This window comes from Silurus aristotelis (genome assembly GCF_946808225.1).
Source record: "Silurus aristotelis genome assembly, chromosome: 5".
Taxonomy (NCBI): Eukaryota; Metazoa; Chordata; class Actinopteri; order Siluriformes; family Siluridae; genus Silurus; species Silurus aristotelis.
This window is the reverse complement of record NC_139578.1, coordinates 34,385,726-34,408,871: the sequence shown is the minus strand read 5'-3', so window position 1 is coordinate 34,408,871 and position 23,146 is coordinate 34,385,726. Positions and strand designations below refer to the sequence as shown.

Sequence of the window (23,146 nt, the reverse complement as noted above, 5' to 3'; positions counted from 1 at the left end):
AAAACCATTTACATCTGGTCATGTGATCTTTATGTATAATAAAGGTATTATTATAATATATTAAAATACATGTAGTTAAAACACACTAACACACATCAGTCTAAAGCATTGCATTGCAGACTGCAGTTAAACCAGCCGCAGCTTCAAAATCCACGCTCAAGTCAGCAGCACTTTTCTTTGTGTTTAATCATACACTTACGCTATGGCTGGTGGGAGCAGTCAAAATAGATGTAAAGACGCTTCAGAATCAGTTTCCGTTATAAAATAACACAAAGACATAAAATAGTAAAAAAACAGTTTATTTAATTATGTTCCACATTCAAACACTTTCCTTTATACGTTTGGTCAATTGAAGACTCTAATAGACAGAGACACTCTAAATAAGAAGTATTTGAAAGATTGAGTAAACCGATAAAAGAAAATGTTTTATGAGTGTTTAATGTGGTGATTCAGATGCACTGATGTTTGTGTTTGTTATAAATTGTACAGTAGAAGGAGCTGAAAATTAATTCAGTGATATTCAGGATCACTCTGAGTGAAGATCAACTGAATGAATTAGCAAACATTTAAAGGAAGTTCAAATCAAAGTGATTTTGCTTTTACATTTTACTGTAGAGTCTCAAACACCACACAGTAAAGATGTTTAAGAGTGTTTGAATATGGGCCTTTATTATATATTTTTACATCACAAACACAACATTTTATTATTTGTACTTTAATAAAAAAAGAATTAATTTATTGCAGTTTTATGTCTTTTTGTTTTTTTTTTATAACAGAAACTCTTTTCTAAAGTGTCTTTATTACAGTCTTCACTGTTACATACCAGACACCAGCAAACCTGCCACTGCTGCACCGGAACGTAAACAACTGCTTTTTTCTACAACAATAATATATAATATATAGTAATATAGTAAAGTTATATAGGAATTAAAGGTTGTATTCTGGAGGTATTTTCATTTTAGATATGTATTTTGTTCATCTTTATTAAATCACAGCTTGAAAACCACATGACAACAATTACACTTTTACAATTATGGAGAAAGAAATAAGAATAAAAAAGTTCACCCAAAACATGTCTGGATCAAATCTGTGGATGATCATTATTGAATCAATAAAATATAGTAATTGGTGTACAGTAAGAGGGATTTAACATTCAGGGTCATGCTGTAAATCCTAATCACAGCACACTGATCTTATCACATACAACAATGCAGTACAATCTCTACAATTACACACACAAACACAATCCTATAAAATCTCTCATCAAATTAATAATATTTAACAATTTCAATTCAATTCATGTTTATTTGTATAGCGCTTTTGACAATGAACATCGTCTCAAAGCAGCTTTACACAGATAATGTGGTGATTAAAAGTGAATATGAACTTTTAAGTAAGTTTGGGATCTCTGGGATAAGAGACGACCCACCACACCACCATCAACAAACCTGAGTGAACGTGTGAATGTGAGGGGATGACAGTAGTTCACCAAACACGCCATATCCATGATCCCCCCAGATCTGAGCCTTTACCTCACAAACACCTACTGACTAAAGACTCCACTAAATAAATGTGTTCAGCCTTGACTTGAACACTTGAGACTGTGTCTGAGTCCCGAACACTGATTGGAAGGCTGTTTCATAACTGTGGGATTTATAAGAGAAAGATCTGCCCCCTGCTGTAGTCGTCATTATTTAAGGAACCAACAAATAGCCTGCACCTTTTGATCTAAGTAGGCGTGTTGGATCATACTGCTACAGAAGTTCACTCAGATACTGCGGCGTGAGAGCGTTAAGTGCTTTATACGTCAGTAGTAGTATTTTATAATCAGTGTGAGATGTAATTGGGAGCAGTGTAGATGATTAAAACAGGGCTGATGTGATCATATTTCCTAGATCTAGTGAGGACTCTTGCTGCTGCATTCTGAACTAACTGAAGCTTATTTCTGCACTTACTCCAACACCCAGACAGTAAAGCGTTACAGTAGTCTAATCTAGATGTTACATAAGCATGAACTAGTTTTTCTGCATCCGGTAACGACATCATATTTATAATTTAGCAATATTTCTAAGGTAAAAGAAGGAGATCCTTGTGATATTATTCACGTGAGACTCAAAGGAAAGACTCGGGTCAATAATCACACCGAGGTGTTTGACAGCCGTACACGCTGAAACAGAAACACCATCCAGAGATGCTACGTAATCGGAAAGTTGACTTCTAGCTGCATGTGGTCCTAGTAAAAGTACTTCTGTCTTATCTGAGTGGAGCAGAAGAAAGTTATCGAGCATCCACTGTCTAATGTCCTTTACACACTCCTCAACATTGTTAAGCTGATCTCTCTCATCCGGCTTTGCTGAAATATACAGCTGTGTGTCATCAGCATAGCAATGGAAGCAAATCCCATGTTTATAAATAATTTCACAAAGCGGCAGTATATATAAAGAGAAAAGCAGTGGGCCTAAGACAGATCCTTGTGGAACACCAAACTTTACCTCAGAGAGTGTGCAGAACTCACCATTTACACCAACTTACTGATAGCGATCAGTCAAATAAGTAGCAAGTAGTATAGTGTGTCAATGGTGTGAAAAGCTGCACTGAGGTCGAGCAAAACAAGTAAAGAGACAAAACCCTGATCAGAGGCCAATAACAGTCATTTACCACCTTAACTAGCGCCGTCTCTGTGCTATGATGAGGCCGAAATCCTGACTGATACATTTCAAAAATGTCATTCATAAGTAGATGTGAGCATAACTGCTGTGCTACAACCTTTTTTTTTAAATTTTGGATATAAAGGAGAGATTTGATATTGGTCTGTAGTTGGACAGCTGACATGGGTCAAGGTCAGGTTTCTTAATAAGGGGGTGAATAACTGCAGTTTGAAGGATTTTGGTACATAACCAGTGCTAATGGAAGAGTTTATTATTTTTATTGAACAGGTTCAATTACTTCTGGAGTTATCTGTTTAAAGAAACTTGTAGGGGAGGCATCGAGAATGCAGGTTGATGAGGAAATAAATGAAATTAAGTCATTCTCAAGAATTGGGGTAAAACTTTGTAATTGATTGTCTGTTATAATTACACTGCTGTCTAGTGCAGTGCTTTTATTCCCTGTAAATTTTGCTACCGTGCTGAATAAAAATCTAGGATAATGCTTGTTATTTTCTATGAGGATGGTGAAATTTTTTATATTTTCTAAGAGATTTTCTATAAATTAGGAGATTCTCCTTCCATGCTATTTGAAATACTGTTAATTTTATTTGACGTCATTTACGTTCTAATTTTCGAGTGGTCTGTTTTAAGGTGCGCATATGATCATTATACCACTGTGATAATTTTTTCTCCCTGATCATTTTGGTCTTAAGGGGAGCTACATCATCTAGAGTGTAACGTAACGTTGATTCTAGATGTTCAGTGGCCCAGTCGAGCTCTGCGGGGTCAGACGGAGATCTATCTAATATCGTAATTTCTGGAAGATTATTGATAAAATGCGCTGCTGTAGCTGACGTGAAAGTACGCTTAACACGATAACGTGGTGAAGTAGTAATGCAATGACTGAGGCAAATTTTAAAAAAAGAGATGAGATAATGGTCTGAAATAGCTTCAGACTGTGGAATTATGACTCATTTTTTTATTTTTAATCCAAATGTTAACAACAAATCGAGAGTGTGTCCACCACTATGAGTAGGTCCTATAACATTCTGATTAATTCCAACTGACTCTAGAATGGACACAACAGCTGCTCTTAAGGAGTCTTCCTGATTATCAAAATGAATATTAAAGTCACCAATAATTAATGCTTTGTGTAAAGAAGGAGCTAAATTTGTGATGAAATCTGCAAATTCTATGAGAAAATTAGAGTAGGGCCCCTGGGGGTCTATAAATAATAATTAGTGGAATTGACTGACTGGACCTGCTTTTGGACACTGAATATCTTATGCTGGTGTAAAGAACTTCAAATGTTTTACATTTGTGTTTAGTCTTTTGTGTGATGTTTAGATTATTATTATTATAAATAGCTGCGACTCCGCCTCCTCTGCCAGACTTTCTGAGAATTCCTATATTTTGGTTTTGCTCGGGGGACAGACACAGTCTCAATTTGGTGGATCCTGAGTGACGACTCTGTGCAGCTAGCAGACGGTCAGTTTAGCCTGTCTGTCTGCTCCCTGGCCTTGGCTCTGGACGGTCACTTGTTAACTAGTGCTGTTCTGAGACTATGACCTATTCTACAAGAAATGAGATGTAATACAAGATGGATACCGTCCCGCCCTTCTTTCAGGTTTCTCATCGGGTGCTTCACTGAGGAGAGCAAACCTGTTGGACACGTGAAGCGGAGAGGAATGGTGCTCCCGTGGGCAAGCCTTAGCGTTAGCTTTGGCTTTGCGAGTATGCCGCTGAGTCATCACCCATTCGCCCCGTTGCGAGGGCTCTAATGCCGGAGTCGGGGAAATATTAACTTCACCTAGGGCATCCAGACTTTCACCTGCAGAACCTGGACTTCTCTCGCACTTACTACTTCTCTCTACACTCTGGATGCGCTCCTCCAATGCTAAGATCTTCTCTGTCAAAGGGCAAACTAGCTTATACTTCTCACAGATAAAATTATCGCTAACAACGGAGAAAGACTGACTAAACATTTCATACTTCACACACTGAATGAACTGGATGTTCGCCATAGCAGAGAAATTACGTACCTTAGTGTGGTTACTGTAGTATGTGTTTGTAGTATGTATTTAACACTCCCTCTCTGTATATTATAGTTAGGAGGAACAACCTGAAGGCTCTTCCAGCACTTTGTAGTTTACTATAACAGCACACACAATTATTACATAATTATTGTTCTGAACACTTTCCTTTCAGAATGGGGAACACTGAAGGGACAGTCACTGTTGAAAATAAAACAGGATTCACATGGACCATCTGCATCAAGTCGAATCAGAAGATTCATTAGTATGTAATAAACACTGTCAATATATTTACTTACACATTGATGTAAAACATAAACGAGTAGCTGTAGATTGGCATTAATAACTTTTTCTACATGTGAATATAAAGACTTTTACATCATATATCTGTTCTTTATGTTTAGGACACCCTTAAAGGACGTACGGAATGCGAACAAAAAATTGTGAAATCATGGACTTTCTCGTCCTCACCTGAAAAGCTCGACCTCATGCTGAAGAAGGGGGAATGCACAGAGGAATACTGCAGTGCAAAACCAGATTTAAGCTCTGAGATTTATACAAAAGAAAACCCATATTACATAATTAAAATGAGTGAAGACCACAATTCTATAAATTTGTGCCGCTGCATAGATAAAAATGAGATGACAGAATCAACACACCCAATTAAAGGTATGTGATTATTTTCTGTAATATTTTATGAAATATGTTCAGTAAACAACACAAACTCCACTCTAATATTGTTACAGATCTTTCTGTCACAGCAAAGTTCCTCTGATTCATCTTTTATCTCCATGATTATTTATCTGTTACTTATCAGTTCCCAGCAGGTTTATTTATTATCTTATTAAATATATGAAGATTTACACAAATCAGGAACATTTGATGTGTTTATATCGTCTCTTTCACCCTTCTCCACTAATGCTGATGACTTTGTGTCTGATGGAGAAACATCCTCAGTCATTAAATTGAAAAAAGATTTAACTGTATAAATCTTCTGCTTTTTCTTTCGGCTGCTCCCATTAGGGGTTGCCACAACCGATCATCCGTCTCCATCCCCCCCTGTACTCTACATCTGCCTCTTTCACACCAACTACCTGCATGTCTTCCCTCACCACATCCATAAACCTCCTCCTTGGCCTTCCTCTTTTCCTCCTTCCTGGTGGCTCCATCCTCAGCATTCTCCTACCAATATAACTCATGTCCCTCCTCTGCACATGTCCAAACCATCTCAATCTCACCTCCCTCACCTTGTCACCAAAACGTCCTACAGCCACTGTCCCTCTAATAAACTCATTTCTAAATCTGTCTGTCCTCGTCACTCCCAACGAACATCTCAACATCTTCAGCTCTGGTACCTCCAGCTCCGCCTCCTGTCTTTTACTCAATGCCACTGTCTCTAATCCATACAACATCTCAAGTACTTCTCTCACACACCAGACTTCCTCATACAATACCACAACTCCTCTCTCCACCCTGTCGTACGCTTTCTCTAAATCCACAAATACACAATGCAGCTCCTTCTGTCCTTCTCTATACTTCCCATCAACATTCTCAAAGCAAATAAGGCATCTGTGGTGCTCTTCCTCGGCATGAAACCATACTGTTGCTCACAGATGGTCACCTCTTCTCTCAGCCTGGCTTCCACTACTCTTTCCCATAACTTCATGGTGTGACTGATCAACTTTATTCCCCTGTAGTTACTGCAGGTCTGCACATCTCCCTTATGCTTAAAGATCAGTACCAGCACACTCCTTCTCCATTCCTCAGGCATCGTCTCACCTTCCAGAATTTTGTTAAACAATCTGGTTAAAAACTCCACTGCCATCTCTCCTAAACATCTCCACGCTTCTACCGGTATGTCATCTGGTCCAACTGACTTTCCACTCTTCATCCGCTTAATCGCTGCTCTCACTTCCTCCTTACTAATCCTATCTACATCCTGCTTCACCAACACCACATCATCCAACCTTCTCTCTCTCTCTGATTTTCCTCATTCATCAGCTGCTCAAAATCCTCCCTCCACCTTCTCAACACACTCTCCTCACTAGTCAACACATTTCCCTCTCCATCCTTTATTGCTCTAACTTGCAGCACATCCTTCCCAGCTCGGTTCCTCTGCCTGGCCAATCGGTACAAATCCTTTTCTCCTTCCTCAGTGTCCAACTTCTCCTACAGCTCCTCATACGCCTTTTCCTTTGCTTTCACCACATCCCTCTTCACCTGCTGCTGCTACTCCTTGTACTCCTGCCTACTTTTCTCATCACTCTGTCTATCCCACTTCTGTTTTTCCAACCTCTTTCTCCTAATGCTCTCCTGCACTTCCTAATTCCACCACCACGTCTCCATATCTTCCTTTCTATTTCCAGATGTCACACCAAGTACTTTTCTAGCTGCCTCCCTCATTACCCCTGCAGTAGTTGCCCAATCATCCGGCACCTCTTCACCACCATCGAGCTCCTGTCTGACCTCTTCCCTGAACCTCACACTACAGTCTTCCTCCTTTAGCTTCCACCATCTTCTCTCTCTCCTCCTCTTCTTTTTGGCCTCCAAAACCATCCTACAGACCACCATCTGATGCTGTCTAGCTACACTGTCCCCCGCCAACACCTTACAGTCTCCAATCTCCTTCAGGTTGCATCTCCTACATAGAACATAATCCACCTGTGTGCACCTTCCTCCACTCTTATACGTCACCCTATGATCCTCCTTCTTCTTAAAATATGTATTCACCACTGCCATTTCCATCCTTTTAACTAAAGTCAACTGTATAAAAGTGCTACCAATATTAGCATCCTGGCTACAAACTAGCATTCCTGCTAACGCAATAGAAATATACTCACCCATCAGTGAGGGTTGTGGATTCAGTGTCTCAGAACATCAGGTCAGGAGGAGTCTAAGGAAAGTGAATAGCAGGTGTAGATGAAACTAACTCGCCCAGTACTTTATTTTCCACCCGTCTCTGACACAATTCATTCTCCCTCCATGCTTCAAGAGATTCACTATCACTCCTGAACCTAATCCATGCACTCCAGTTGAGCTAAATGATTATTGTCCCATGGTCCTAAGCAATGTGGTGATGTGGAGCTTTAAGAGACTCTTTAAAGATCTCACCTGCTCCTCTCTGTCTGAATATGATGAAGCTTTGCAGACACTTCATTCACAATTGAAGTGGAGTGACGAGTGTAGAAATGTTTTCTCTTCAACCAGGGTGAAAATACGAATGATGACAGAGGAAGAAACACAGCAGCATCAGACTCGGTGTGAAAGTAAAAGAAGAATCGAGGATGAGATTGAAAGAGAAATTGAGATCGCTGCTGAGAAGATTTCTGCATTTTTTATTTTCATTATCCATAAACACTGCAATTTAATCCATTAAATATATAACAATGTAGACTACTGTGTGTGTGTGTGTGTGTGTGTGTGTGTGTGTGTGTGTGTGTGTGTGTGTGTGTGTGTGTGTGTTTTTATGATGGTAAATAGAATTGTAAATCATTTCAGAGATAAGATAAGAGATGTACATTTATTAATCCCACCGTGGGGAAATTTGTGTTACAGCAGCAAAGAAAAAGAAAAAGTGCAAATATATATATATATATATATATATAAAGTAGAAACACAATACAGTATATACACAACACAATGTATAAATACAAAAGAAAAAGAGAGCAATAAGTAGTTACGCTATCAAACATATTGCACACAGGTAATATTACACAGTTTTAATGAGTTATTGTACATTTATTGCATGAAAACTTTGTTCTTGTTATTATTGCAGTTAAACACAAGAACAGTGTGTATTTTGGTGACTGGTTTACTGGGAGCCACTCTGATTATAAAGTCTAATAGCAGCAGGGAGAAAAGACATTATTACTTTAAATGTGTTATTAATATGATGCAGAATTTTTCCAACTTAAATATATAACAATCATTTTCTGAAATCCAAACACAAAGATTAAATGCACAGTATGCTTATAAAATTGTTTCATTATATTAATAAAAAAAAGGACAATAAAATATATCGTGAAGTTTTTTCTCGTGTGTGTATTTATTTGTTTGTTTTATTTGCTTTTTTTTTCTAAATGTTTAAATCTTTTAATAATCTTTTTTTATTTCGTTTTAATCCCTGATAATGTTTTGGGTGAACTGTCTTTTATTACATCATTTTAAAATGTATGTAAATTCTCTTGGATTGTAAAAGTGTAATTTTCCATATGCAACAAGATTCACTTTCACTGATGCATGTTGTATTCATATGACAGCAATGACATTTCACCATTTTACACAACACACATAATTCCTGACCAAAACAAAAAAGTCACATGGTGTAATATTTCGTTGAAGCTCATACATTTACCATCACATGATTTCTGTATTTATATAATATATGAAATTCTATACATTATACAATGTTACAACATTTATTTTCATCCAGAATTAATTAATTTATTGCAAAAATGTTGTATTGATGGTGAGTTAAACTGCTGCATACAGATTCTTAAGATTCTCAATGGGATCAAGGTCTGGACTCTGTGGAGGCCAGTCCATGTGTTTAAATGATGTCCCACGCCATGAGGCAAGAAAAAAATCCATTGATGGACAAACCTGGTCATTCAGTATATTCAGGTAGCCAGCTGACCATATTTTTGGGCACACAACATTGCTGATCCTGGAGCTGACCAACTGAAGCGACCCCAGAACATAACACTTCCCCCACAGTCTATAGTAGGCACTGGGTGTGATGGGTGCATCATTTCATCTGCTTCTCTTCTTAACCTGATCCATCCATCACTCTGGAACAATAAGCCATAAGTTCTACTGCTGATTTTATTTCACCAGAATGTAAGTGATCACTGATCATGATCCTTCAAGATTGTTTTTTCCTACCACATTCCTACCTGGAAGATGATGGTTCACCACTGTCCTTCCAGGTTTTATTAATGCACTGGACAGTTTTTAGCATATAAGCTCTCAAAAAAAAAAGGGTTCCTTGAGGTTCTATATAGAACCCTGGGGTTCTGTACTTGGCCGATAGAACCTTTTAGTGTAAACTTTGCTCACTGCTCACATACAGAACATAAACAAGGTTATGTGTGTTAATTAAAAATTAAATCAATAATAAATACTGTAAATACTGTAATACTGTAATTTTTTTATAATAACGAACCCTTACATTTAACCTGGATTTAAAGAACCATTTGGGGTTCCATATATCAAGTGGGTAATAGAACCATTTCTGGTTCTAAATAGAAGCGTTACTTTTAAGAGTGTAATTGTAGAACTTTCAGTAATCTCCTTTTTGTTTATTGTTTTTATTTATTTATTTTTATTATACAGCAATAATTTGACCCGATCTAAAACAGAGGAACATCTTTTCCAAGAGCACTGTAGACGTCTTCCCACATGTTTGTGTAAGAAATGAGAAGCTGCTCACTGTATCAGTTTGTAGTTATAATGTGTTGCAGCTGAAACATATTCAAAACTGCACTAATTATCCAATGGAGCTCTTCCCTTTCAGCGTACTTACACCCAGCTGAGGACATTTTCAGGCCAGACAGTGTTTACATTAATGTTTAAATGATATTAATGTTAGCATCTTCCAGATAGTGATTTTTTTTTCCCCTTTAAGTAGTTTTGTGTAAATATTAACAATACAGTAAAACCCTATTGTACGAGCATAATTCGTTCTTGAAAATTGCTCATAGGTCCATTTGCTCGTACGTTCAAACTGATTTTCCCATAAGAATGAATGTAAAAGTGATTTAATCCGTTCCGAGATCTCATTCGATCGCTTATTTCTGCACTTAAAAACTATTTGTAGCCTATTTTAACAAAGAAATACACCGCAAATTACCAAATTATTACGCAAATTATTAACATAATTTAACACTTACCCATGTGGTAGTGGTTGAATGCGAGTGTGAGACTCGCACCACGCTCGTAACCTTCTCGGTTTCCATGGTAATTCTATTTACTTTTATTTTCACAGCACCATCACTGATTTTTTTGGGAGACATTTTTCAAGATTTCTAGTAAAATAAAAATATAAAACTAAAAAAAGTTAAGTTTTTGCTCCACTGAACAACGAGAGCGACCGAGCGATAAGTCATCAACTAAGCGACTGATGCGACCCTCCGCCGAAAATGGGGAACTGGCAGCGTGGGTTTGCTCGTGCCTTCGAAATTTGCTCGTGAAACAGGGTAAAGGTTTGCGAGCAAGGACTCTCGTATCTCCGTTTGCTCATACTATAGGTTGCTCGTTCACTTCCTAATGTCTGAACAGCCATAAGCTAGAATGAACATACTCGCATCAACCTAGGCCAACTAAATAAAAAAGAGCGACGCCCTTGGCGGAGAACAGGGGCGGAGCAAAGTTCTCGGCGGAGGTCAGAGGCCGAGCGACAACCACGGCGGAGATCAGAGGCCGAGCAACACCCTCTGCGGAGATCGGAGGTCGAGCGACGCCCACTGCAGGGATTGGGAGCAGAACGACGCCCTCTGCAAAAATCAGGGACCGAGCGACGCCCTCGGCAAAAAACAGAGGTCGAGCCACACCCTCAGCGGGTGTTTGGAGCAGACCTGGGGGTCTGGAGTGCAGTGACGGCCTGGGTGGGGGACTCGGGACTCGGAGTAGAGAAGTCGCCTTCAGAGGGACTCGGAGGCAAGACGTCGCCTTCAGAGGGACTCGGAGGCAAGACGTCGCCTTCAGAGGAACTCTGAGGCAAGACGTCGCCTTCAGAGGAACTCTGAGGCAAGACGTCATCTTCAGAGGGACTCTGAGGCGAGACGTCGCCTCCAGAGGGAATTTGGCCCATGGATTCGCTTTCTGAGGGGTCTTGAAGCGCAACGGCACCCTGGGAGGAATCAGGGACTGTGACGTTGCCCTCAGAGGAGCCTAGGTCTGCAATGTCGGCTTCTGAGAAATCCTGGAGTGTGGAGTCTTTCAGAGCGGTTAGGAATTGCTAAGTCGTTGTGGTAGGAGCTGTGAAGCGCGGCCTCGCCTTCTGAGGGTCTGTAAAGCATGACGACGCCTTCAGAGAGACCTTGAAGCATGACGTCGCCTTCAGAGGAATTTGGAGGTGCGACGTCGCCTTCGAAGGAACTTGGTGGTGAGAAGTCACCTCCGGAGGGACTTGGAGGCGAGATGTTGGGATTTGAAGGTACGATGGCAGATCTGGAGGGGTTTGGCGATGATGTTCTGTTCATGACGCACTTCGGCAGTGGTACAACGTCCCTTCCGTGGCTGGGCGGCGGTACGACGTCCCTTTTGCGGCCGGGCGGCGGTACGACGTCCCTTTCACGGCGGTACAACATCCTTTTCACGGCCTGCCGGTGGCACAACATCCCTTTCGCGGCCGGGCAGCGGTACGATGTCCCTTTCGCGGCTGGGCGGCGGAAAGACGACCATTTCGCAGCCGGGCGGCAGTATTACATCCCTTTTGCGGCCGGCCGGCGGTACGGAGCGCTCAGCATAACACTGGAGTGGAGCGGTGCCCTAGACAGAACACTGGAGCGTAGCGCCACCCTCGGCAGACACTGGAGAGGAGAGACGCGTTCGGAGAAAAACTGGAGCGGAGAGACGCGCTCGGGGGAACACTGGAGCAGAGCGGAGCGGGTTCACTGAGGTTGGCGGCGCCACCACGCTTGCATGATCCCGAGCCAGCGAGCATGATCTATGAGAAGCGGCAGTGAGCTTCTGGGTGAAATCCGCTGTGGAATTGGGTTACCGATCCATCGCGGTAGGGTGATTTCTTCTCATTGGTCTTTGTTTTCGGCCGGTTCTTCTATCATGTTCATGACCAGTCGTTGAGAACATTATCATTTCACACATCCATGTCTTCAGTACCACCCATATTATATTATAACAGACCTGTTTACATGCTGTGTTTTGCACATCAATTTTGACTGCTGCTGTTGCTATTTTTAATGTTGGAATAAAGGGAACAGCTCTCTCTTGGCTCAGGTCTTATCTGACTGATCTCTATCAGTTTGTTGATGTAAATGGTGGGTTCTCCACACTCTCTGAGGTAAAGTTTGGTGTTCCTAAAGGATCTGTCTTGGGCCCACTGCTTTTCTCTTTTTATATGCTGCTGCTTGGTGAAGTTATACATAAACATGGTATTTGCTTCCATTGCTATGCTGATGATACAAAGCTGTATATTTCAGCAAAGCCAGATGAGAGAGATCAGTTTAACAATGTTGAGGAGTGTGTAAAGGACATTAGACAGTGGATGCTTGATAACTTTCTTTTGCTCAACTCAGATAAGACAGAAGTACTTTTACTAGGACCACATGCAGCTAGAAGTCAACTTTCCGATTACGTAGCATCTCTGGACGGTGTTTCTGTTTCAGCGTGTACGACTGTCAAAGACCTTGGTGTGATTATTGACCCGAGTCTTTCCTTTGAGTCTCACGTGAATAATATCACCAGGATCGCCTTCTTTTACCTTAGAAATATTGCTAAAATTAGAAATATGATGTCGTTACAGGATGCAGAAAAACTAGTAGATGCTTTTGTAACATCTAGATTAGACTACTGTAACGCTTTACTGTCTGGGTGTTGGAGTAAGTGCAGAAATAAGCTTCAGTTAGTTCAGAATGCAGCAGCAAGAGTCCTCGCTAGATCTAGAAAATATGATCACATCACCACTGTTTTAATCATCTACACTGCTCCCAATTACACCTCGTTTCCTTTTGAGTCTGGTTCCTCTCAACTTTTCTTCCTCATGCCATCTCAGGGAGGTTTGTGGTGACTGTGGCACAAAAAAACCTCCCTGAGATGACATGAGGAAGAAAAGTTGAGAGGAACCAGACACAAAAGGAAACGTCTAAATTCCAATTTCACAACCTCTTTATTTGTTTAAAGCTGCTTTGGGAAAATGTCCATTGTTGAAAGTGTTACACAAATAAAATTGAATGTTCATTGTTCAGTTTTTTATACATTTTATTTATATAAGTTATGAATAATACAATTATTCATTCAGGGAAACTCAGTAAAACTCTCCACTGTGGATTGGCACAGAACTTCTAAAGCATAATCAGTGCATCTTCAGGATTTCCACCGTTTACAGTTTCCTTTTTCGATTATTGTGTTATGTCCTAAATTATGGGATGGATCTGGAACACTGCCCAAGAACTCAGGGCAGGAGCACACTTTAACTATAAAATCATCAGGTTTTACACTTTCTGCAGGAGACCAGCAAACATTCCACTGCTGCACAGGAACGTAAGTACGTAATGGAATTGCTTTTTTCTGCATTTATAATTATATTTTATTTAAATATATATATATATATATATATATATATATATATATATATATATATATATATATATATATATATAAAATTAAACATGAAGTTCGGAAGTTAATTTATTTCAGATATTTAAATGATAAAAACTGAATGTATTTGAATCATTAAAATAATAATAATGGTTGTTCTGTTCATCTTTATTAAATCACACTGTAAAACAGTTAAACACAATATCTTGTATGTAGCTTTTTAAAAAAACACAAAAGTAAAAGTGAAGCTTAATCTTGAAATTTTCTTTCATATTCACATTTAATGGTTCAGAAATGCTGTTTGCACTTCTCTTTTTTGTAGTAGGGACTTTTTTGTAGTAATAAACAACAAGTGGGACACAATCATGAAGTGGAACGAAATTTATTGGATATTTCAAACTTTTTTAACAAATAAAAAACTCTCTCCAGAAGTTCGTTGAGGATCTCTGAATGATCCAATGTTGACCTAAATGACTAATGATGATAAATAGAATCCACCTGTGTGTAATCAAGTCTCCGTATAAATGCACCTGCACTGTGATAGTCTCAGAGGTCCGTTTAAAGTGCAGAGAGCATCATGAAGAACAAGGAACACACCAGGCAGGTCCGAGATACTGTTGTGGAGAAGTTTAAAGCCGGATTTGGATACAAAAAGATTTCCCAAGCTTTAAACATCCCAAGGAGCACTGTGCAAGCGATAATATTGAAATAAAAGGAGTAACAGACCACTGCAAATCTACCAAGACCTGGCCGTCCCTCTAAACTTTCAGCTCATACAAGGAGAAGACTGATCAGAGATGCAGCCAAGAGGCCCATGATCACTCTGGATGAACTGCAGAGATCTACAGCTGAGGTGGGAGACTCTGTCCATAAGACAACAATCAGTCATATACTGCACAAATCTGGCCTTTATGGAAGAGTGACAAGAAGAAAGCCATTTCTTAAAGATATCCATAAAAAGTGTTGTTTAAAGTTTGCCACAAGCCGCCTGGGAGAGACACCAAACATGTGGAAGAAGGTGCTCTGGTCAGATGAAACCAAAATCGAACTTTTTGGCAACAATGTAAAACGTTATGTTGGGCGTAAAAGCAACACAGCTCATCACCCTGAACACACCATCCCCACTGTCAAACATGGTGGTGGCAGCATCATGGTTTGGGCCTGCTTTTCTTCAGCAGGGACAGGGACATAAAAAACATAAAGCAAAATCTACAATGGAATGGTTCACAAATAAACATATCCAGGTGTTAGAATAGCCAAGTCAAAGTCCAGACCTGAATCCAATCGAGAATCTGTGGAAAGAACTAAAAACTGCTGTTCACAAATGCTCTCCATCCAACCTCACTGAGCTCGAGCTGTTTTGCAAGGAGGAATGGGCAAAGATTTCAGTCTCTCGATGTGCAAAACTGATAGAGACATACCCCAAGCGACTTACAGCTGTAATCGCAGCAAAAGGTTGTGCTACAAAGTATTAACTTAAGGGGGCTGAATAATTTTACATGCCCAATTTTTCAGTTTTTTATTCATTCATTCAATCATTTTCTCCCGCTTATCCGTAATTCGGGTCGCGGGGGCAGCAGTCTAAGCAGGCCCTCGCCTTCGACTGCTGCCCAATCCTCACAGCACCGTCCCTTACGGTCCCTCCTGCAGGTGGTGAGCCCACGGGAAGGCTTTTGCTCAAGGGCCCAAGAGTGGCAGCTTGGCGATACCGGGGCTTGAACCCCAGACCTTCCGATCGGCAACCCAGCACCTTAACCGCTGGAGCCACCACTCCCCAGTTTTTTATTTGTTACAAAAGTTTGAAATATCCAATAAATTTCGTTCCACATCATGATTGTGTCCCACTTGTTGTTGATTCTTCACAAAAAATTACAGTTTTATATCTTTATGTTTGAAGCCTAAAATGTGGCAAAAGGTCGCAAAGTTCAAGGGGGCCGAATACTTTCACAAGGCACTGTATGTTGTTGTTGTACATGCATCATTGTCTGTATATTTTCATATATTTTCTAATCTTTCAAATAGATTTATGCATCATAACGCACATATATTTTACAATTGAATATAATTTATTTAGAGTGGTTTAGAGAGAAAAATTCCAGGGAACCTGAAAAAAAAAATAAAAGAAATAAATCGAAAATAATCAATTGCTGCCCCCTGCTGGATGAGTTTCCAAAATGCAGCAGGATATTTCGTTAGGAAGGGCATCCAGCGTAAAACATGTGCCAAATCAAATATGCGGGTCACGATTAAGAATTTCATACCGGATCGGTCGAGGCCCGGGTTAACAACGACCGCCACAGGTATCGTTAGCCGACAGGGTACCGGTGGAAATTGGGCTACTGTTGGCCAAAGAAGGAGAAGAAGAGGAGGAAGACGTCTACAGAGATGGCAGGAAAAGGAGAAGTGGAGGAGTGTGGAGGTTCGGGTTGGTACTTCAAATGTTGGCACTATGACTGGTAAAGGGAGAGAGTAAGCTGATATGATAGAGAGGAGAAAGGTAGATATGTTGTGTGTTCAGGAGACCAAGTGGAAAGGGAGTAAGGCCAGAAACATTGGAGGTGGGTTTAAACTGTTCTATTATGGTGTGGATGGAAAGAGAAATGGTGAAGGAGGGATTCTGAAGGAAGAGTACAGCAAGAGTGTAGTGGAGGTGAAGAGAGTTTCTGATAGGGTGTTGATCGTGAGGGTGGAAGTTGAAGGGATGATGATAAATGTCATCAGTGCCTATGCTCCACAAGTGGGCTGTGAGATGGAGGAGAAGGAAAGATTCTGGAGTGAGTTAGATGAAGTGGTAGATGGTGTACCTAGAAATGAACGATTGGTGATTGGGGCAGACTTTAATGGGCATGTAGGTGAAGGGAACAGAGGTGATGAGGAGGTGATGGTAGGTATGGCCTTAAGGAGAGAAATGTGGAAGGGCAGATGGTGGTAAATTTTGCTAAAAGGATGGAAATGGCAGTGGTGAACACGTATTTTAAGAAGAAGGAGGATCATAGGGTGACCTATAAGAGTGGAGGAAGGTGCACACAGGTGGAATATGTTCTATGTGGGAGATGCAACCTGAAGGAGATTGGAGCCTATAAGGTGTTGGCAGGGGACAGTGTAGCTAGACAGCATCAGATGGTGGTCTGTAGGATGGTTTTGGAGGCGAAGAAGAAGAGGAGGAGTGTGAGGACTGAAAGAAAAATAAGATGGTGGAAACTGAAGGAGGAAGACTGTAGTGTGAGGTTCCGGGAAGAGGTCAAACAGGGCCTTTGTGGGGGTGAAAAGGTGCTGGATGATTGGGAAACTACTGCAGAAGTGATGAGGGAGGCAGCTAGAAAGATTCTTGGTATGACATCTGGAAATAGAAAGCAAGACAAGGAGACGTGGTGGTGGAATGTGGAAGTGCAGTAGAGCATAAGGGGAAAGAGGTTAACAAAACAGAAGTGGGATAGACAGAGTGATGAGAAAAGTAGGCAGAAGTACAAGGAGATGCGGCAGCAGGTAAAGATGGATGTGGTGAAAGCCAAGGAAAAGGCATATGAGGAGCTGTAGGAGAAGTTGAACACTAAGGAAGGAGAAAAGGATTTGTACCAATTGGCCAGGCAGAGAGATCGAGCTGGGAAGGATGTGTTGCAAGTTAGAGCAATAAAGGATGGAGATGGAAATGTGTTGACTAGTGAGGAGAGTGTGTTGAGAAGATGGAGGGATTATTTTGAGCAGCTGATGAACGAGGAAAATGAGAGAGAGAGAAGGTTGGATGATGTGGAGTTGGTAAAGCAGGAAGTGGATAGGATTAGTAAGGAGGAAGTGAGAGCAGCAATTAAGAGGATGAAGAGTGGAAAGTGGGTTGGACCAGATGACATACCGGTAGAAGCATGGAGATGTTTAGGAGAGATGGCAGTGGTGTTTTTAACCAGATTGTTTAACAAGATTTTGGAAGGTGAGAGGATGCCTGGGGAATGGAGAAGGAGTGTGCTGGTACCGATCTTTAAGAATAAGGGAGATGTGCAGACCTGCAGTAACTACAGGGGAATTAAGTTGATCACTCACACCATGAAGTTATGGGAAAGAGTAGTGGAAGCCAGGCTGAGAGAAGAGGTGACCATCTCTGAGCAACAGTATGGTTTCATGCCAAGGAAGAGCACCACAGATGCTTTGAGATTATTTGCTTTGAGGATGTTGATGGAGAAGTACAGAGAAGGAGCTGCATTGTGTATTTGTGGATTTAGAGAAAGCGTACGACAGGGTGGAGAGAGGAGTTGTGGTATTGTATGAGGAAGTCAGGTGTGTCAGAGAAGTATGTGAGGGTGGTGCAGGACATGTATGAGGACAGTGTGACAGCAGTGAAGTGTGCAGTAGGAACGACAGACTGGTTCAAGGTGAAGGTTGGACTGCATCAAGGATCAGCCCTGAGCCCTTTCCTGTTTGCAGTGGTGATAGACAGGTTGACGGACGAGGTCAGACAGGAGTCTCCCTGGACTATGATGTTTGCGGATGATATTGTGATTTGTGGTGAGAGTAGTGAGCAGGTTGAAAAGAGCCTGGAGAGGTGGAGGTACATGCTGGAGAGAAGGGGAATGAAAGTCAGTAGGAGTGAGACAGAGTACATGTGTGTGAATGAGAGGGAGGGAAGTGGAGTGGTGCGGTTGCAGGGAGAAGAGGTGGAGAAGGTGGAGGAGTTCAGTTACCTGGGGTCAACAGTGCAAAGTAATGGAGAGTGTGTTAGTGAAGTAAAGAAAAGAGTGCAGGCAGGGTGGAGTGGGTGGAGAAGAGTGACAGGAGTGATTTGTGATAGAAGAGTATCTGCAAGAATGAAAGGTTTATAGGACTGTGGTGAGACCTGCGATGTTGTATGGTTTAGAGACAGTGGTATTGAGTAAAAGGCAGGAGGTGGAGCTGGAGGTAGCAGAGCTGAAGATGTTAAGGTGTTTTCGTTGGGAGTGACGACGATGGACAAGATTAGAAATGAGTTTATTAGAGGGACAGCGCATGTTGGACGTTTTGGAGACAAGGTGAGGGAGGTGAGATTGAGATGGTTTGGACATGTGCAGAGGAGGGACATGGGGTATATTGGTAGGAGAATGCTGAAGATGGAGCCACCAGGGAGGAGGAAAAGAGGAAGACCAAGAAGGAGGTAAATGGATGTGGTGAGAGAAGACATGCAAGTAGTTGGTGTGAAAGAGGCAGATGTAGAGGACAGGGTGGTATGGAGACGGATGATCCGCTGTGGCGACACCTAATGGGAGCAGCCGAAAGAAGAAGAAGAAGAAGATGTGAGCAGAACTGCTGTGCTACAACCTTTTCTAGAATCTTGGAGATAAAGAGGAGGTTTGATATTGGACTGTAGTTGGACAGCTGACAGGGTGAAGGTCAGGTTTCTAAATGAGGGGGTTGATAACTGCAGATTAAAAGATTTAGGTGCATAACCAGTGCTAATGGAAGAGTTTATTATATATAAAACGGGTCACTGCAAGAAATGAGAGAATGGAAGCTTACAGAGTGAAGTGTGGTGAAGTGGAGACCATCTCCAATTCTGCAGTAAAGAATTTTACAATAGTCTATAAAATCATACTTAGCTATATTCATTAGAACCTGTTGTAAACCTCACTCCTTTGGAAAAATGTGTTCCACTTGATTTTGTGGCATAGATGTGAAGATTCGAGTTGATGTAGCTACAAAAGCATTAGTGAGGTCACCAATTTTAGGAGGAACCAGATATTTGTGCAATAGTGATGGGCCCACAGAATTTTGGCCATATATATTAAATAAAGAGAAAGATCTTTGAGATTTGAGATGAGATCCTGATGGAAGGCCTGAAGCAGATTAATCTTTGGGCAATAAATGCATTGATTTGATAGAAAATTATACAAACTTTTATTTCTCTTCATAATTTGCTGTTGCTTGAATACCAGTAAAAAAAAAAAAATCAGTAACAAACATTTGAGGATTTCACAATTTCCCATGAGTCATCAGTGTGGATAATATCAATGTGGCCACACTGTGATTCGACTTTAACCATAATCCCATTGTTCAATTTACTCAATATTCCTCTTGTTCTGTAAGACACGATGCACAAATCAATGTTTATAGAAGCACCAACTAAGTAAAACCTGGATTCTGATTTTCTTGTTTTCATTAGCTTCAGGTTCAAGTTTATTTCTAAAGCACTTTTCATAATGAACATTGTTTTAAAGCATGCTTTTGGATCAGTTCCAGGGTACGTCTCCTCTGAGAGACACTTTCCTGGATCATCTGCTACATTTATACAGAGTGCTTTTAGTTCCAGAAAGTTACTGTTTGTGAGGACGGGATTCTCTAAACTGTTGCTGCTGCTGGTGTTTCATTCAGACAAACACATTTCCCCACATTCACTGACTGAATCCGGATCATACTGATGCAGGAAAACCCCCAACATTTCCTGGAAATCTGTTGGAGAGAAACGAAACCTAGTTTGGTGGAAATCTCCCTGAATGACTGCACATCTGGCTTTCATTCCTTCTCCAGCAGATGTCCCGGAATCAAGCGTTATGCCCCAGGGCAGGAACGAAACTGTGCATAAACACTTTCCGGATAGATCCTGCCCGAGTCTGTGAAATAGAAGTGGATGAATCTGAAAGCAGAAGTGAGCAGAACTTACAAAAAGATCTGGAGTTCCCCACAGTGTAGACGAGCGACGACTTTAACTATAAAATCATCAGGTTTTACACTTCAGGACATTTCTGCAGGAGACCAGCAACCATTCCACTGCTGCACACGAACGTAAGTATGTAATGGAACTGCTTTTTTCTGCATTCATAATTATATTTTATTTAAATATATATATAAAATTAAACATAAAGTTCTGAAGTTAATTCATTTGAGATATTTAAATGATAAAATAAAAATTTATTTGATTCATTAAAAGAATAATAATGGTTGTTCTGTTCATCTTTATTAAATCACACTGTAAAACAGTTAGAGCACTTCTCTTTTTTCTGGAGCGACTCTCTCTCTCTCTCTCTCTCTCTCTCTCTCTCTCTCTCTCTCTCTCTCCCCCTTTAGTTTCTTCTTTTGCCACACAGACTTGTTTGTGTAGAAAGTTTATTCAGGTTGTGTTCATACACCACACTCCGGCATTGTGAAAGCTTAGCATCGGTCTAAAGGTGTGTTTTTAATGTGTGTTCGCTTCGCTTGAGTTCAATACGGTATTTTTAAGAAATGATCTTGCTCCTACTGGGAAACTTTGCGGTATATTTATCTCACGCACATGCGCATATGACAAAAATACCGTATTGAACTCAAGCGAAGTGAACACGCACAAAAAAACCCCTACAAACAAAGTCTGAGTTTTCTACCCTGAAACACGTGAAATCAAAGCATCGATCTGTTCTGACTGACACACACGTGAAAGAATTGCTTCGAGTGGCAACAACGGAATACGAGGCAGATTTGAAGGGGATTGTTTAAGGCAAGGATGCCAAAAGTCCCACTAAGTAACATAATAAAAGAAAAACGCTATTGTAAATTATTATATTTTTGTTTGTGGACTTGGTTAAACTGAGAGAGTGTGTGTGTGTGTGTGTGTGTGTGTGTGTGTGTGTGTGTGTGTGTGTGTGTGTGTGTGTGAGACAGTGCAGTGTTCATTGTTGAAAATGACTGTCCTGTGGTCTTAGAACTGTAGGAGTCCATTTCTGTCATTATGTTGGTGTGTGACATTTACAATACATCTGGCTGAGCAGAGGGGTGTGTGTGTGTGTGTGTGTGTAAGAGGAAGGGATGGGTGATGTTCATGTGTGCCCATGTGTATGATGTGGCTCTTTGTGGTAACACAGTAAAAAATGTGGCTCTCGGTCTCTGACTGGTTGGCCCCCCCGCTCTATTCAGTATGTGGCTGGAAATACAGATTGGACTGCAGGTCATGTGATTCGGTCCTAAATCAGGAGAATTTCCCGCTATGAAAAAGATGCACAATAATCTTTAATGTCAGAATTGTTCAAATTGTTGCACGTGCAAAAACACAACTCTGGTGCTGAGGATGATGACGTAATAAACTAACACTCATTAAAACATTATAAATCATGTTAACTTTTTAGTGTCTGCTCATATATATATATTGTCAGGGATCCACCTGCCACGCCCCCTTTTTGTGGCGCTCATGCCTCTCTCTGGAGCTCCAGGCTTAACGATGCACACCTGAAGCTCATCATCACTCCACCCCGCTCCTACATAAACCCCTCACTCACATTCACTCCCTGTTCGTTATTGTATGTGTTGGACTTTACGTGCTGCATGGTTTCGTGTTCCGGTGTTCACACAGGACTCTATTTATTCCGTTCCATTCGGACTCCACGATCCCGTCCCGGCTGCGCTTCTCCTCCCCGTGCATCTCGGGTCAGCTACGCCTCTCCCAAAGCGCACCTCGGACTTACTCAACCGAAGGACTGCCGTGTGTGTGTGTGTGTGTGTGTGTGTGTTTCTCTCCCACACACTTGCTATTAAAACCCGAGCGAGCTGTACTCTGGCTCTGCCTCCTGTTTCGCTCGCACCCTGATATATATATATATATACAATGTTGTGCTCGTTACTAAAAAATAGTAATAGTTACAGTTACTCGTTACTTCATTCAAAAAGTAACTTAATTACGTTGTTGATTATTTACACCAAAAAGTAATGCCTTACTGTTAAAAGTAACTTTTTAGTTTCTTTTTTTAAAGAACCTTCTTTAATGTTCTTATTTATGCCCTTTTATGCGTTAGGGTCTACAAACACAAAACTGACTTAAACACACAAACTGAATATATCACAAGGATTTCTGAAATAAAGAACAAAACAAGCTGAATAATAGATTCACAAAACACTAAAGTGGCTTCTGCATCATAAAAGCTGTTGTGTTGAGCTCTTAAACATGTTCCTTTCACAGCTGAAGTATGAAAACGATCAACAATGTAGAACAGAATACCGGGTTAGCGCATAGCTACGTCATGGAGGCATGGAGTTTCTGGAGGAGCTTCAACAGACTGGAGTTGCTGTTTATCGCAGTAGATACGAGCTTCGAACCAGAAACACACAGCTTACATTTCACTAAAAAGTAGTCTACACTTCAGCCCAAATTCAATCATTTATAAAAGTAACGGGTAACGCACCATACGCTAACGGAGTTACTTTATTTTTAAAAGTAACGTGTTACAGTAACACATTACTGCCCAACACTGTATATATATA

At 40.8% G+C, this 23,146-nt stretch overlaps 2 protein-coding genes across 2 annotated transcripts in view; one reads left to right on the top strand and one right to left on the bottom strand.

Moving 5' to 3' along the window:
* Positions 1-23,146, bottom strand: part of LOC310725889 (uncharacterized protein) — a 537,758-nt gene that overhangs the window by 272,407 nt on the left and 242,205 nt on the right. The gene's annotated exons all lie outside the window — the stretch shown is intronic.
* LOC310725919 (uncharacterized protein) overlaps positions 1-23,146 on the top strand; it is a 70,717-nt gene that overhangs the window by 43,975 nt on the left and 3,596 nt on the right. Inside the window, exon 2 of the mRNA XM_083541076.1 lies at positions 13,861-13,903. The gene's annotated coding sequence lies outside the window, so the exon portion shown is untranslated. The remainder of the gene's footprint in view (positions 1-13,860; positions 13,904-23,146) is intronic.